The sequence below is a fragment of the Phyllobates terribilis genome, unplaced genomic scaffold (genome assembly GCF_046119375.1).
Source record: "Phyllobates terribilis strain yellow unplaced genomic scaffold, ASM4611937v1 Scaffold_4__5_contigs__length_816908805, whole genome shotgun sequence".
In the NCBI taxonomy this organism is placed as follows: Eukaryota; Metazoa; Chordata; class Amphibia; order Anura; family Dendrobatidae; genus Phyllobates; species Phyllobates terribilis.
Window position 1 is genome coordinate 693351908 of NW_027362764.1, and position 13687 is coordinate 693365594.

The 13687-nt window shown below is 50.7% G+C and overlaps 1 long non-coding RNA gene across 1 annotated transcript in view; it reads left to right on the forward strand.

Annotated features, from left to right (window-relative positions):
- LOC141264485 (uncharacterized) overlaps nt 1-13687 on the forward strand; it is a 51067-nt gene that overhangs the window by 27868 nt on the left and 9512 nt on the right. Inside the window, exon 2 of the long non-coding RNA XR_012319965.1 lies at nt 9626-9813. This is a non-coding gene — a long non-coding RNA (uncharacterized lncRNA). The remainder of the gene's footprint in view (nt 1-9625; nt 9814-13687) is intronic.

Genomic DNA, 13687 nt, shown 5'->3' on the forward strand with positions numbered 1-13687 from the left:
TGAATGGAGCTAAGATATTCAGCTACATTTATTGTCTACACCTGGCTGCCGTCTGAGCAGATAACAGCTGATGGGTGGTGAGGGTGCTGGGTGTTAAACTTCCACTGATCTGACATTGATGATTTTTTCCAGAGGTGAACAGCATTTTTTGGTCCAATGGTGAAATTGCTATACTGAACCAATTCCAATGGCTGCAAAATCTTTTTTATAGGAGTACTTACATGAATACATCACCAGAACCACCATCAGTACATTAATACGTCACCAGAACCAAGTTTTCAGTATTTGAGGAGGATTTGGAGAATTTATGCTCAGTTTGTGCTCTAAAAAATTCAGTGTGAACACAACTCTAACTTAAACTGAGTTTTTGGAGCAGAAACTCGCCAAATCCTCCTCATCTCTAACTTTTGAGGATTTTTAAGATTTAGCATAGCCATGAAGCCCGTTATGGATTGCTACATGCACTACATGGATGAAGAAAGACCGTTAGTACATGAATGAAGCGCCAGAAACACCGTCAGTACATGAATGCAGCGTCAGAAATATCATCAGTACATATATACAGCAACAAGCTTAGTACAGCGATCAATTGTAATTTCAGGTCAGCCCCATGTATAATTGTATTGCTTGAACCTACATTTCCCAGTATATCCTTAACAATGGTAAGGAGATACTGGGATTTGTTGTTGCTAGCCATCATCAGACTTTGGATCATACAGGAAATGATGCAGACAGGATCGCCAATAAACATTTACATCCAGGTACCTTATAGGTGACATCTGCTCTTATTGGGGTCATTCCCATCCCTTTTGTTTCCATGTAGCTCAGACACGATGATTGTAATTGTGTCTGAAAGAAGCAAATACATTTGAATATACAACGAAGGAAGCCAATGTCCTGCCTCAACAAACCCGTGGGCCATATTTTGTGCAGACATGATCCATTCTAAGCATAGGTCACCAATAGGATTAGCCTGGACAACCTCTTTAAGGGGTTATTCATGTTGCAGCACAAAATTCATATTTTCTGTACATTGAAAAGTTATGCAATTTTCTAATCTACTTTACTTGTCAATTCCTGATGGTTTGAATGGACACATACAATGTGAGGCTTGTTACAAGGCATAGCTCTGATAGCTGCATAGTAATTGTAATCCATCTTGTGTGTGTAAATCTCTGATTACAGAGATTGAGGCAAAACACTTATGATGCCAAGATCAATAGCAATTTAACAAGGGAGGATGGTTCCTATTGCCCAGTCATCCTTAGCCTGGCTACATAGTTACATAGTTTATAAGGCTGAAAAAAGACAAGCGTCCATCCAGTTCAGCCTATTTCTTGTGCACTGCAGCTATTCCGCAGCGTTGATCCAGGGGAAGGCAAAAAAAAAACCATGCGGTATAGACCAATTTACATCATTGAGGAAAAATTCACTTCCCGACTCCAATCTGGCAGTCAGATTAAATCTCTGGATTAATTAACTATCACTAAGCATAAGATGTAATTTTATTGTTCTCAAGAAAGGCGTCCAGACCTCTCTTGAACTCATTAAGTGAGTTGGACATCACCACTTCCTCTCCCAGAGAGTTCCAGAGTCTCACGGCTCTGAGCGTAAAGAATCCCCTTCTATGCTGGTGCAGGAACCTCCTTTCCTCCAGACGCATAGTGTGCCCCCTCGTCTTTGTCACCATCCTTGGTATAAACAGGTCATGGGACAGATCTCTGTACTGCCCCCTGATGTATTTATACATGTTTATGAGGTCTCCTCTAAGCCTTCTCTTTTCCAACGTAAATAGGCCTAATTTTGACAACCTCTCTGGGTATTCTAGTCCCATAGTTCCATAAGATTAATAATTTTGAAGTGTAAATCTCATTTTGTTAAATTCCTAACATGCATTGATGTCATAAGTTTTGATCAGTGGTGGTCTGGGTGCTTAAACCCCAATTACCCACTAAAAACATGAAGCAAGAACGCTCAGCTGAGCTCTGTGTCTCTTTGGCTGTGATCGGCTCTGCTTGTCACTCCTCGGAAAGGTGGGGATATCGATGCATGGATTTACAGATCTTAGAGATGACTCACCCCCCTGGGCCGTAGGGCACTTGGAGCCGAGCAACAGGGCAATAATGGGGATAGTAGTGGCAACCCGGTCCGTGGCTCAGGGTGGTCAGACCAAATGTTGTGGCAGTCTATTTGTAGGGTTTTAAATGTCCGACTACGCCACCCGTGGATTGTGGTCAGGGTTAACCGCCGCTGCAGTGCAGACCGCTGGGGCAAATGTAAATGTGCAGCACTGAATAGTACAACTCCCCACGGGAGGAGTATGGCCCCAGGGCAGTATATAGATGGATGATGGAGGGGATGATTCCGACCGCAATAGCCAGGAAACGGAGGCCTCTTAAACAGTTCAGGGTCTTTATTAGAGCAGGTGAGACGACCCAAGAACAGTCCCGGCTAGGAGGGGGCCTGGATGTCTGAGAACAAGTGGGAAGCTGGCCCTGGTGAGGGTGAAGGCCTACCGTACTCTCTGCGCTCTTTCTGGCTATTTCCCTCCTTGTGGTGTAACAGCCCACGTTCCTGAGCTCACCGTGTCTTCTCGCCCGTATGGCTTGCAACTTGGGTCCCTCGGACACCAAAGTCCGGTAGTTCAGTTTCTCTCTCAGCTAGGACAGGCTTCCCTCGCCTTCCGTCCCTGGCTCGTGGCTACTCTGCTGCCACTCGTCCTCCTCAGCCTCAGCTGAACTGGCTCTCCCTTCTCTGGGACACCTCTCACTCCAGAGACAGGTCATCCAGAACTCTCTAACCCTGCCCCCAGTTCCAGCTTTTATAGGGGCAGCCTGCTTCCCCTACTGGCCTGGAACAGGAGGTGCTGCATGCTAATGGTCCCTGACCAGAGAACCTCCCCCTTGCTCTCAGACAAAGCTTTATTATACATTTGTGGCATCCAGGCCAGGGTGACACATTCCCCGCTAGTAAAATTTAGTACTCCGGGACTAAACAAGAAACAAGTAATATGCATGACCATAAAAACATTATTAGGCAAGTAAAAGCAAACGACGCACAGGTTGAGTTCTTAAGGTCACAGTGTGGTCTGTGACCGGGTGTCCATTTCACCAACAACAACGGGGAGCTTTAACCAGGTGGGGGGGTCTGCCGTGGCCCCAAGTCTTAGACAGTCCTTATTCCTTCCGTTGGTTAAGCTCCAAACGTATTTACAGGAAAGTCTCGGTTACTCACAGTTCATAACCTGTTAGTCCATGTATTAACTGAAAGAAACTGAGAAAACGCGTAGTTACTGGTCATGCGATTACATTTTAAACAATTCAACATTTTGTAGGTTATTTACATTCGGTATCACACCCTACACTCTCCAGCGAGCTGGTATTTGCCTCTTAGTGCTCCGGGTTGACCTACGTAACCCACTGTCTGGTGGTGGTCTAACCTGGCTTTTCTCACAAGCGCTCGGGGTGCAATCACTGGCTAGACTTACAGGCAGGGCAGGAAGCTGTCCGCGGGTCCTCTGGCTTACCGCAGGCATGGCAGGTTCACTGTCAGCAGATGGTTGATTCTCCTGGGCTGCTGGTACAGGCTCTTCTGCCTCTGGAGCTGCTTGTTCTTCTTCACTTTCCCGCTCTGGTGTAGGTTGCTGCTGAGTTGGTTGCAGGAAATGCAGGACGGGTACCACTATGGCATCGTTTTATCCGAGTCCAGGTCCGGGGGAACTCTCCAAGAACGGTGCTGATCATTTCTTCCTTGTCCTCTGCGGGTTCAAGGTCACTTTGATCCTCTTCTGCATTCCGTAGTTGCTCGGGGCACCTTTTTAGGTGGTCTCTGGAGACGGTACTAGTGGTTTCTCCTCCATCCTTAGTGACCACGCACACCTTCGGGTTGTCGTGATCAGACTGCAGTACTGTGTAGGGTTCGCTTTCCCACTGGTCGTCCAGCTTGTGTAGCCTTCTTTTTCGCTTCAGGACCTGCTCACCAGGTTCTAGGGGACCAGCAGGGGCGTGTTGGTTGAAGAGCCTCTCTTGTTTTTCTCTCGCCTGGGCCAGGCTCTTCTCCACACTTTCCTGTACCTTCTTGTACTGCAGTCGCCTTTCCGTATCCCAGTCCGCATCTGGGGAGGTGTCCTCGGGTGTTAGGACTCCCATCTCCAGGTCTATGGGCAGCTTACCTGGTCTGGCTCGCATCAGGTAAGCCGTGGTGCAGTTTGTAGCATTCACCGGGATATGGTTGTATAAGTCTATCAGGTCCGGCAGTTTTTCTGGCCACAGGCTGCTTTCCTCCAGGGGCAACGTCTTCAGGAGATCAATGATTATATTGTTCATTTTCTCACACATCCCATTGGTTTGTGGGTGGTAAGGCCGAATCTTCTTACAGCCATAGAGGTTGCAGAACTCTTGGAAGATTTCAGCCTCGAACGCTGGACCCTGGTCTGTCAGGACCTGTTCCGGATACCCGTGTGGGTGGCAGAAGTGTTGCTGGAAGGCTCTGGCCGCCGTTTGAGCTGTCAAGTCTTTTACAGGGACCACCACTAGAAATCGGGAATAGTGGTCCACGATTGTCAGGGCATAAACGTATCCTGACCGGCTTGGAGCCAATTTGACATGATCCAGAGCTACCAGCTCAAGAGGCTGCTTGGTGACTATGGGCCTCAAGGGTGTCTTCTGGCTGGTGCGGTCCTTCCTCCGTAGATTACAAGGGCCACAGTCTCTGCACCACTTCTCTACAGCCCCTCTCATGCCGATCCAGAAGAACCGTCCTCTTAGCAGGAACTCCAGTTTCTTCCAGCCGAAGTGCCCCGCTCTGTCATGGTAAGCCTCCAGGACCATAGCTGCATCTCGCCTTGGGACCACGACTTGCCAGGTCAGCTCGTGCGTCCGGTGGTTGACGAGTCTTCTGCACAGCTTACCTTCATAGAGGAACAGCCTGCTCTTCTCTTTCCATAGCTGCTTGGCTTCCTCTGGAGCATCTGGATCTAGACGGGCGTCTTCTCGGGTCAGCAGGTCTTTCACCATGCGGATTGCAGGGTCACTATCTTGGGTCTCGGCCCAGCTGTGGTGAGGTAGGGTATTGATCATGATGGTTAAGTCTTCCTCCTTCACGCGGTGGGAGTATTGAGTGGCCCCATACCGGTGGAATGCAGGGAGCTCTACTTCCTCCAGCTCGTCCGGATCTTCTCCCTTGTCGGGCAAGTGGGGCATTCTCGATAGGGCATCTGTATTAGCATTGGCTTGGCCTGCCTGGTATTTGATGGTGAAGTCATAATTTGCTAGCCGGGCCATCCACCGCTGCTCTAGGGCACCAAGTCTAGCATTGTCCAGATGCGTTAACGGATTGTTGTCCGTGTACATGTAATAGTGGGGAAGGGCATAGCCTTCCCTTGGTACTGAGATAGTTAAAGGAAGTGTCCCTGAGGTCAGACCTCCCTCTCTGTGGTAGACCAAGCTAAGGGGGTTAGCTTTAGTGGTCCAGTTAGTAGACTAGAGGGGGAACTTAGTGCCCGGATCAAGCCTTGAGTGATATAGAGCTTGTTCCTGGCATAATTCGTTGTGGGCTGCAGTACCTGTAAACGGCCACAAGATGCCACTGTTCTGAGTGCAGATGTCAGGTTGAGTCTGCTAGCAGGGTTGCAGGCAGTGGTGAGTTAATGCTGTGTGATGACAGCTCACAGGGGGTGGGCACATTGACAAAAAGCCTCGGTTTTAGTGTCCAGAGGCCATTAAGAGACAGTACGGGGAATCGTGCGGGCAGCCTGAATATAAGTGGCTGCTAGGGTAGACGGGAGCTCCATACCCTCAGACAGTGGGATCACCAGTGTGAAAGTCTCCCTACGCTAGAGCAAGAGTCCTGTTAGCTGGCCGGAGAAACTCAACAGAGAAGTATTGAGGACCCGGGGCACTTCTAGTCTGCAGGAAGCAGAGGAAGTTAAATAGGACTCTAGGCTAAGACGTGGGGGAGATATCAGATCCAGATCACTGTTGTTGTTACAGAAGAGTCTCGTGGACTAGAGATAGTCACAAGAGATGCTTCACTTACAGGGGGAACCAGGGCTGAAGATGTTGTCAGTGCCTGTGAGAGAGATGATAACCTGTCGGGCCTTATCCATTATATCTGCCTGTAAATATTGTACATATTCCTCTTCCCCAAGTAAAGTCCAAGTTCTGGTTAAGAACCTCGTGTCCTCTGAAATTATTGCTGCCCTGGTCCCAGAAGAAAAATGCCTGGAGACAGCCGCGATTGGATGGCTTGAAGTAAGTGAACAGCACTACATACACAGCCACACTTCAGAGGGAGGACACGTATTGTCTGTATGGTGCCATAGCGAGTGGGGACTACAGTTCGCCCACGACTACCTCGCTGGGGCACCTTACATACACAGTGAACTTCGCAGAGGCCAGTTAATGCTTGAAACTCTCCGTTACGGCCCACACCACTGCCAAGAATTCTAGCTTGAAAGAGCTGTAATTCTCCGGGTTTCTCTCGGTGGGTCTCAGCTTCCAGCTGGCGTACGCGATGACCCTTTCTCTGCCCTGTTGATTTTGTGATAGTACGGCTCCCAGCCCCACATTACTGGCATCCGTGTGGAGGATAAAAGGCTGGCTATAATCGGGGTAGGCCAGAATCTCATCCCCTGTGAGGGCCATCTTCAACTGGCGGAAGGACTCCTCTTCCGGCTTGTCCCACTTGAAGGGTGGCTTTTGGCTTCTGGACTTAGACTGTCCTATCAGGAGGTCCTGCATAGGGGCTGCCATCTTAGTGAACCCGAGGATGAACCTTCGGTAGTAGCCTACCAACCCGAGGAATTGCCTCACTTCTTTGATGTTAGAGGGGCTTGGCCAGCTTTTGATGGCCGTCACTTTGTAAGGATCAGGGCTACTCCCTCTGCACTCACCACGTGCCCTAGGTACTGGACCTTCGGTTTCAACAGGTGACACTTTGATGATTTCACCTTCAGGCCATAGCCTGCCAGGGCTTCGAACACCTCGGCCAGGTGCTTTACATGGTCCTCGTAGGTCTTCGAATAGACGATCACGTCGTCCAGGTAAAGGAGGACCGTCTCGAAGTTTCGGTGCCCTAGACAGCATTCCATCAGCCTCTAGAAGGTCCCTGGTGCATTGCAGAGCCCGAAGGGCATACAATTGAACTCGCTCAGTCCCATCGGGGTGGTGAAGGCGGTCTTCTCCTTGTCAGCCTCTGCCACAGGAACCTGCCAGTACCCGCTAGTAAGATCCAAAGTAGAGAAGAAGTTAGCTGATTTTAGGGCTGCTAAAGACTCCTCTATCCTAGGTAGCGGATACGCGTCTTTATGGGTGATACGATTGACCTTTCTATAGTCCACGCACATTCTCATGGTACGGTCTTTCTTTTTTACCAAAACTAAGGGAGCTGGCCAGGGGCTCCATCTATCTCTAATGACCCCAGCTTCTTTCATTTCTCTCAGCATGCCCTTTGCGTTCTGATAATGTTCAGGGGGTACAGGTCTGTGTCTCTCTTTTATTGGTGGGTGGCTCCCCCTGGGGATGTTGTGTTCTATCCCTCTTACTCTGCCGAAGTCTAGCGGGTGCTTACTAAAGATTCTCTCGTACTCCTGTACCACCCGGTAGACTCCTTGTTTTTGGTGCAGGGGAGTGGAGTCAGCACCCACATGGAGTTCCTGGCACCAGTCCTCCTTTTGTTTCTGGGAGCCATTACCCTCCGCCTGTGGAGATGGAGGCAAAGGTTCCACGGCCCTGATAGCTTTGTGTTCAACAGCAAACAGTTTGGCAAGTGTAGCGTACCTGGGTAAGTGTACCTCCCTCTCCCCAATGTTGAGAATGCGAACGGGCACCCTCCCATGACGGACATCAACCACCCTCCGGGCTGTCAAAATGGTGGGCCTGCTGTCTGAGTACACGGTTTCTACCATGGCTTGGTAGTCTCTGCCTCTCAACCCGATTGCAGTCCGACACCAGATCATCATTTTACTTTTGGGAGGCATGGAAATGGGGAATGGGTCACTCAATCTTACGCTACCGATCTCACCACCAGACAGTTCTACCTGCTGCCGTATCATCAGAGCCTTTATCTCTTTGAGGACTCTGTTGGCTGGAACTAGCATTCATCGCCACCTGCTGCAAAATCATAATTACTTCTGAAAGACAGTTTTCAATCACGTTAGTACCCACAGTTATTTTAGGGTGACTCTCACGGCGATCAATGTCCACAATGATCACTCCCTGTGCCGGCAGTTCAACCTTACCAATCTTGATGGTCATCTCTCTGAACCCCACTTGCGGCACAGGTTGGCCATTGCTGGCGATGATGCTTAAGTCATCGTCTGGATAACGGGTTATATCCGCGTCATTCCAGTACCGCTTGAAAAGTACGTAGGGGATGGTAGTCACTTGAGACCCGGTGTCCAGCAGTGTAGTCATGGGGATACAGTCCAGCACTACAGGTAAGACCGGTCGTCCCCCCACGTACTTATCATGCCAATTAGACGGGCCTGATGACCTTATGCCTGGGGGTTGGCCCTCTGCCCCAGGTCGGACCCATTTAAAGTACAGTACCTTGCTATGTGTCCTGGCTGACTGCAACGGCGGCAAATCAGCTGTCCATCCTCAGTGTAGCAGTCAGCGGGCCTCCCTCTGAACGGCGGGATCCTCCTCTGTCGACGCCACGAGACATCCTCCGGACTGGAAGCCAGCTTGATGGGTCCTGACGGGTCCACCTGTAACGACTGTACGGTCCTGGTCAATGCAGCAACAATTCTGGTTAGTTCCTGGACCTGATGGTGCAGGTCTGCAGGCGGGGATGGGCTTGAGACCTGCGCATCAGCCCCCACAAGGCCTGCAGGATAGGGTGCCGCCCCCTGGTGGTAAGTAATGGCAGGGCGCTGGGAAGTTACAGCGCCACTTGGTGGGGGTTCTCGGAGCACCCGGATGGCCCTATCCTTGAACTGCGCAAAAGTCAAATCGGGGTTCTGCAGGGCCATGAGGCGCAGCTGGGTCCTGTGGGCGCTGGACAGCAGACCTTCTATGAACTGGTCAGTTAACAGCTTATCGGTGTCCTGCACGCTACCAGGGTCAGCTTGTTTGATAGCTCTCAGGGCTTCTTGCAGGTTCAAAGCATAGTCTCTGATACTATCCTGGGCTCGCTGCTTACAGCCATAGAACCACATTTTAATCTCTGCTGAGGTACGGGTATCAAAGGTACTCCGCAGCCGGGTCAGAATGTCCTTTACTGTCCTTTTCTCCTCATCTGACCAGGATTTCACCTCCCGCTGGGCTGCACCGGTTACCTGCCCCGTCAGAATGCTCACTTTCTGTTCTTCTGTCAGGGGATAAACTTTAAATAAACTGTGCAGTCTTTCTTTGAAGTCAGTCAATGTATGGGATTCCCCTAAGTATTGCGGCAGCCAGGCTGCTCCGGGGATGTAGGGCATAGAGAACGGCATCACCGCTGCTGCAGCCACGCTGGTGGTAGAAGGTCCCTCCACGTCCGTCATCTTCCTCCCCCCCCTAGTTAAGCATGGCCTACCTTCCGACGATCCTCTTCTGTAGGCCGCGGCTCCGCTGGTGCTGCTCCGGTCGAGGACCTTGCGTCGCGTCCTGGTGACGTCAGCGTCTCTCTCTCTCCCTTCCAGGATCTTGCGCAGCGTCGGTGCGTAGGGTGGAGCTTCAGGTCTCGCGCGGTTTGGACGTCCACGCCCTTCTTCTTCCCGCGCCGCGTCCTGCAGATGGCGTCCGATGGCGGGAAAACGGCTGAAGATGGCGGGAAACGGCTGAAAATGGCGGGAAACGGCTCTGGGTGACGGAAAACCTCCTTCCCAAGGTACGCACACGGTCTTTTCAGGCACGCAGTACCCGTTTGTGGCGGGTTGCTCAGAATCCTGCCGACAACGCCAAAGCTGACTCGCCCCCCTGGGCCTTGGGGCACTCAGAGCCGGGCAACAGGGCAATAATGGGGGTAGTAGTGGCAACCTGATCCGTGGCTCAGGGTGGTCAGACCAAATGTTGTGGCAGTCTATTTGTAGGGTTTTAAATGTCCGACTACGCCACCCGTGGATTGTGGTCAGGGTTAACCGCCGCTGCAGTGCAGACCGCTGGGGCAAATGTAAATGTGCAGCACTGAATAGTACAACTCCCCACGGGAGGAGTATGGCCCCAGGGCAGTATATAGATGGATGATGGAGGGGATGATTCCGACCGCAATAGCCAGGAAACGGAGGCCTCTTAAACAGTTCAGGGTTTTTATTAGAGCAGGTGAGACGACCCAAGAACAGTCCCGGCTAGGAGGGGGCCTGGATGTCTGAGAACAAGTGGGAAGCTGGCCCTGGTGAGGGTGAAGGCCTACCGTACTCTCTGCGCTCTTTCTGGCTATTTCCCTCCTTGTGGTGTAACAGCCCACGTTCCTGAGCTCACCGTGTCTTCTCGCCCGTATGGCTTGCAACTTGGGTCTCTCGGACACCAAAGTCCGGTAGTTCAGTTTCTCTCTCAGCTAGGACAGGCTTCCCTCGCCTTCCGTCCCTAGCTCGTGGCTACTCTGCTGCCACTCGTCCTCCTCAGCCTCAGCTGAACTGGCTCTCCCTTCTCTGGGACACCTCTCACTCCAGAGACAGGTCATCCAGAACTCTCTAACCCTGCCCCCAGTTCCAGCTTTTATAGGGGCAGCCTGCTTCCCCTACTGGCCTGGGACAGGAGGTGCTGCATGCTAATGGTCCCTGACCAGAGAACCTCCCCCTTGCTCTCAGACAAAGCTTTATTATACATTTGTGGCATCCAGGCCAGGGTGACACAGAGACATGCTTGTTCGTTTTCAATTTGGCACTCCAAGGAGAGACCATCAATTCCGATCAAAGATGAGTGTTACACTGGCCACTGGCACACCTTCTAAGCGCTGCCCTACTCAACGCGTGTTTCGCTTTGCTCTACCTAGTACCTAACCATGCTCTGAGCTGCCTTGTGCTGAACTTCTAACTCTCCTGTTTGTGAGTCATGACCGATCTCTGCAGGAATTTGTATCCATCCTGTCCAGCAGAGATCTGCTTCCCCGGCCTATCACCTGCCAGCAGGTGATATATCCTACAACTCCACCTTTCTCGCATGATCTGAGGTTCTTAGTAGCTCAATCTCTAGTTCCTGTATTGGCCTATTCCTGCTTTGTGTCACCTGTTATTTACTTAGCTTGCTTTCACGTTTTTCCTGATCTCTCTGCTCCTGACTTTGGCAATATACACTGCTCAAAAAATAAAGGGAACACTCAAATAACACATCTTAGATCTGAATGAATGAAATATTCTCATTGAATACTTTGTTTCACATGAAAATCATCCATGGAAATCAAATTTATTAACCAATGGAGGCCTGGATTTGGAGTCACCCCCAAAATTAAAGTGGAAAAACAGACTACAGGCTGATCCAACTTTAATGTAATGTCCTTAAAACAAGTCAAAATGAGGCTTCGTATTGTGTGTGGCCTCCACGTGCCTGTATGACTTCCCTACAACACCTGGGCATGCTCCTGATGAAGTTGCAGATGGTCTCCTGTGGGATCTCCTCCCAGACCTGGACTAAAGCATCCGCCAACTCCTGGACAGTCTGTGGTGCAACGTGATGTTGGTGGATGGAGTGAGACATGATGTCCCAGATGTGCTCAGTCGGATTCAGGTCTGGGGAACAGGCGGGCCAGTCCATAGCTTCAATGGCTTCATCTTGCAGGAACTGCTGACACATTCCAGCCACATGAGGTCTGGCATTGTCCTGTATTAGGAGGAACCGAGGGCCAACCGCACCAGCATATGGTCTCACAAGGGGTCTGAGGATCTCATCTCGGTACCTAATGGCAGTAAGGTTACCTCTGGTGAGCACATGGAGGACTGTGCGGCCCTCCAAAGAAATGTCACCCCACACCATTACTGACCCATCGCCAAAGCGGTCATGCTGAAGGATGTTGCAGGCAGCAGATCGCTCTCCATGGCATCTCCAGACTCTGTCACGTCTGTCACATGTGCTCAGTGTGAACCTGCTTTCATGTGTGAAGAGCACAGGGCACCAGTGGTGACTTTGCCAATCCTGGTGTTCTGTGGCAAATGCCAAGCGTCCTGCACGGTGTTGGGCTGTGAGCACAACCCCCATCTGTGAACGTCGGACCCTCATACCACCCTCATGGAGTCGGTTTCTAACCATTTGTGCAAACAGATGCACATTTGTGGCCTGCTGGAGGCCATTTTGCAGGGCCCTGGCAGTGTTCCTCCTGTTCCTCCTTGCACAAAGGAGGAGGTAACGGTCCTGCTGCTGGGTTGTTGCCCACCTATGGCTCCCTCCACATCTCCTGGTATCTGCTCCATGCTCTGGACACTGTGTTGACAGACACAGCTACCCTTCTTGCCACAGCTCGCACTGATGTGCCATCCTGGATGAACTGCACTACCTGAGCAACTTCTGTGGGTTGTACTGCAGACACCGCCTCATGCTACTGTACGTCTAGGGGTGAGAGCAATGGCAAAATGAAAAAGTGACCAAAACAACAGCCAAAAAGGATGAGAATAGAGAAATGGTCTGTGGTCACCACCTGCAGAACCACTTCTTTATAGGGGGTATCTTGCTAATTGCCTATCATTTCTACCAGTTGTCTGTTCCATTTGCACAACAGCAGGAGAAATTGAATTCACAATAAGTGTTGCTTCATAACTGGACAGGTAGATTTAACAGAAGTGTTATTGACTTGGAGTTGCATTGTGTTGTTTAAGTGTTCCCTTTATTTTTTTGAGCAGTGTATATTGAACTTGTGCTGCCTGCCCTGACCTCAGATTGTCTGACCACATTTTTGCCTTGATACACCTGTACCTCGTACTTGAGTATCTGACCCTTCGGTCAGCGGCTGCATTCCTGGGGACTGCCCTTGATTGGTACCTGGTGTCTACCTGCGGCTCAGCCTATCCTCACCATCAGGGGATCTAATGACGACTCTTAGTCACGCTCCTACAGTGTAAGCCCTGCCCATGGCACAATGGGTTCATACCCAGCAGCTTTACAGTGAGTTAAGGCCATGCCATGGATCCCACAGACAAATCGAGACCCAAGAACCCAAAGTTTAGGGTACAAGTACTGTACGAGGAGGTTTGCTCTCAGCGTGAACATAAGGACCAGCTTATGCAGGCCATCATTATGGTGACAACCCAGCTGCAGGATCAGTCCCCTGCAAATTCCTCCTTGTCTTTTGCTTCTACTATGTCTGGCCAACCCTCCTTTGGACAGTCAGCTTCTCAGATGCAACAGCCTAATTCTCCAGCTTTTGGTGGAACTGCTAAGCTCCACCTCCCATTTCCATCCTGTTAAGATGGATACCCCAAGGAGAGCCGCGGTCTCATTAATCGGTGTCAGATCCACTTCATACTCCACGCTCAACTCTGTCTTTTGGACCAGACCAAGATAGCGTTTATGGTCTCTTTGCTGTCCTGACAAGCCCTGGCCTGGGCAAACCCTATTTCGGAGAGCGGTGGTCCAGAGACCCATGATGTTGGGAATTTCCTGGAGATGTGCCATGCAGTATTCAAGGTTCCAGGTTGCACCTCCTCAGCTGCTTTGTCCATTTTGTCCTTAAGGCAGAGCACAGACACCGTGGCCCAGTATGTCTTACGCTTCCGTACTTTGTCTGCGGAGCTGGCTTGGAATGAAGAAGCCCTATTGGCGGCCTTCTGGCAAGG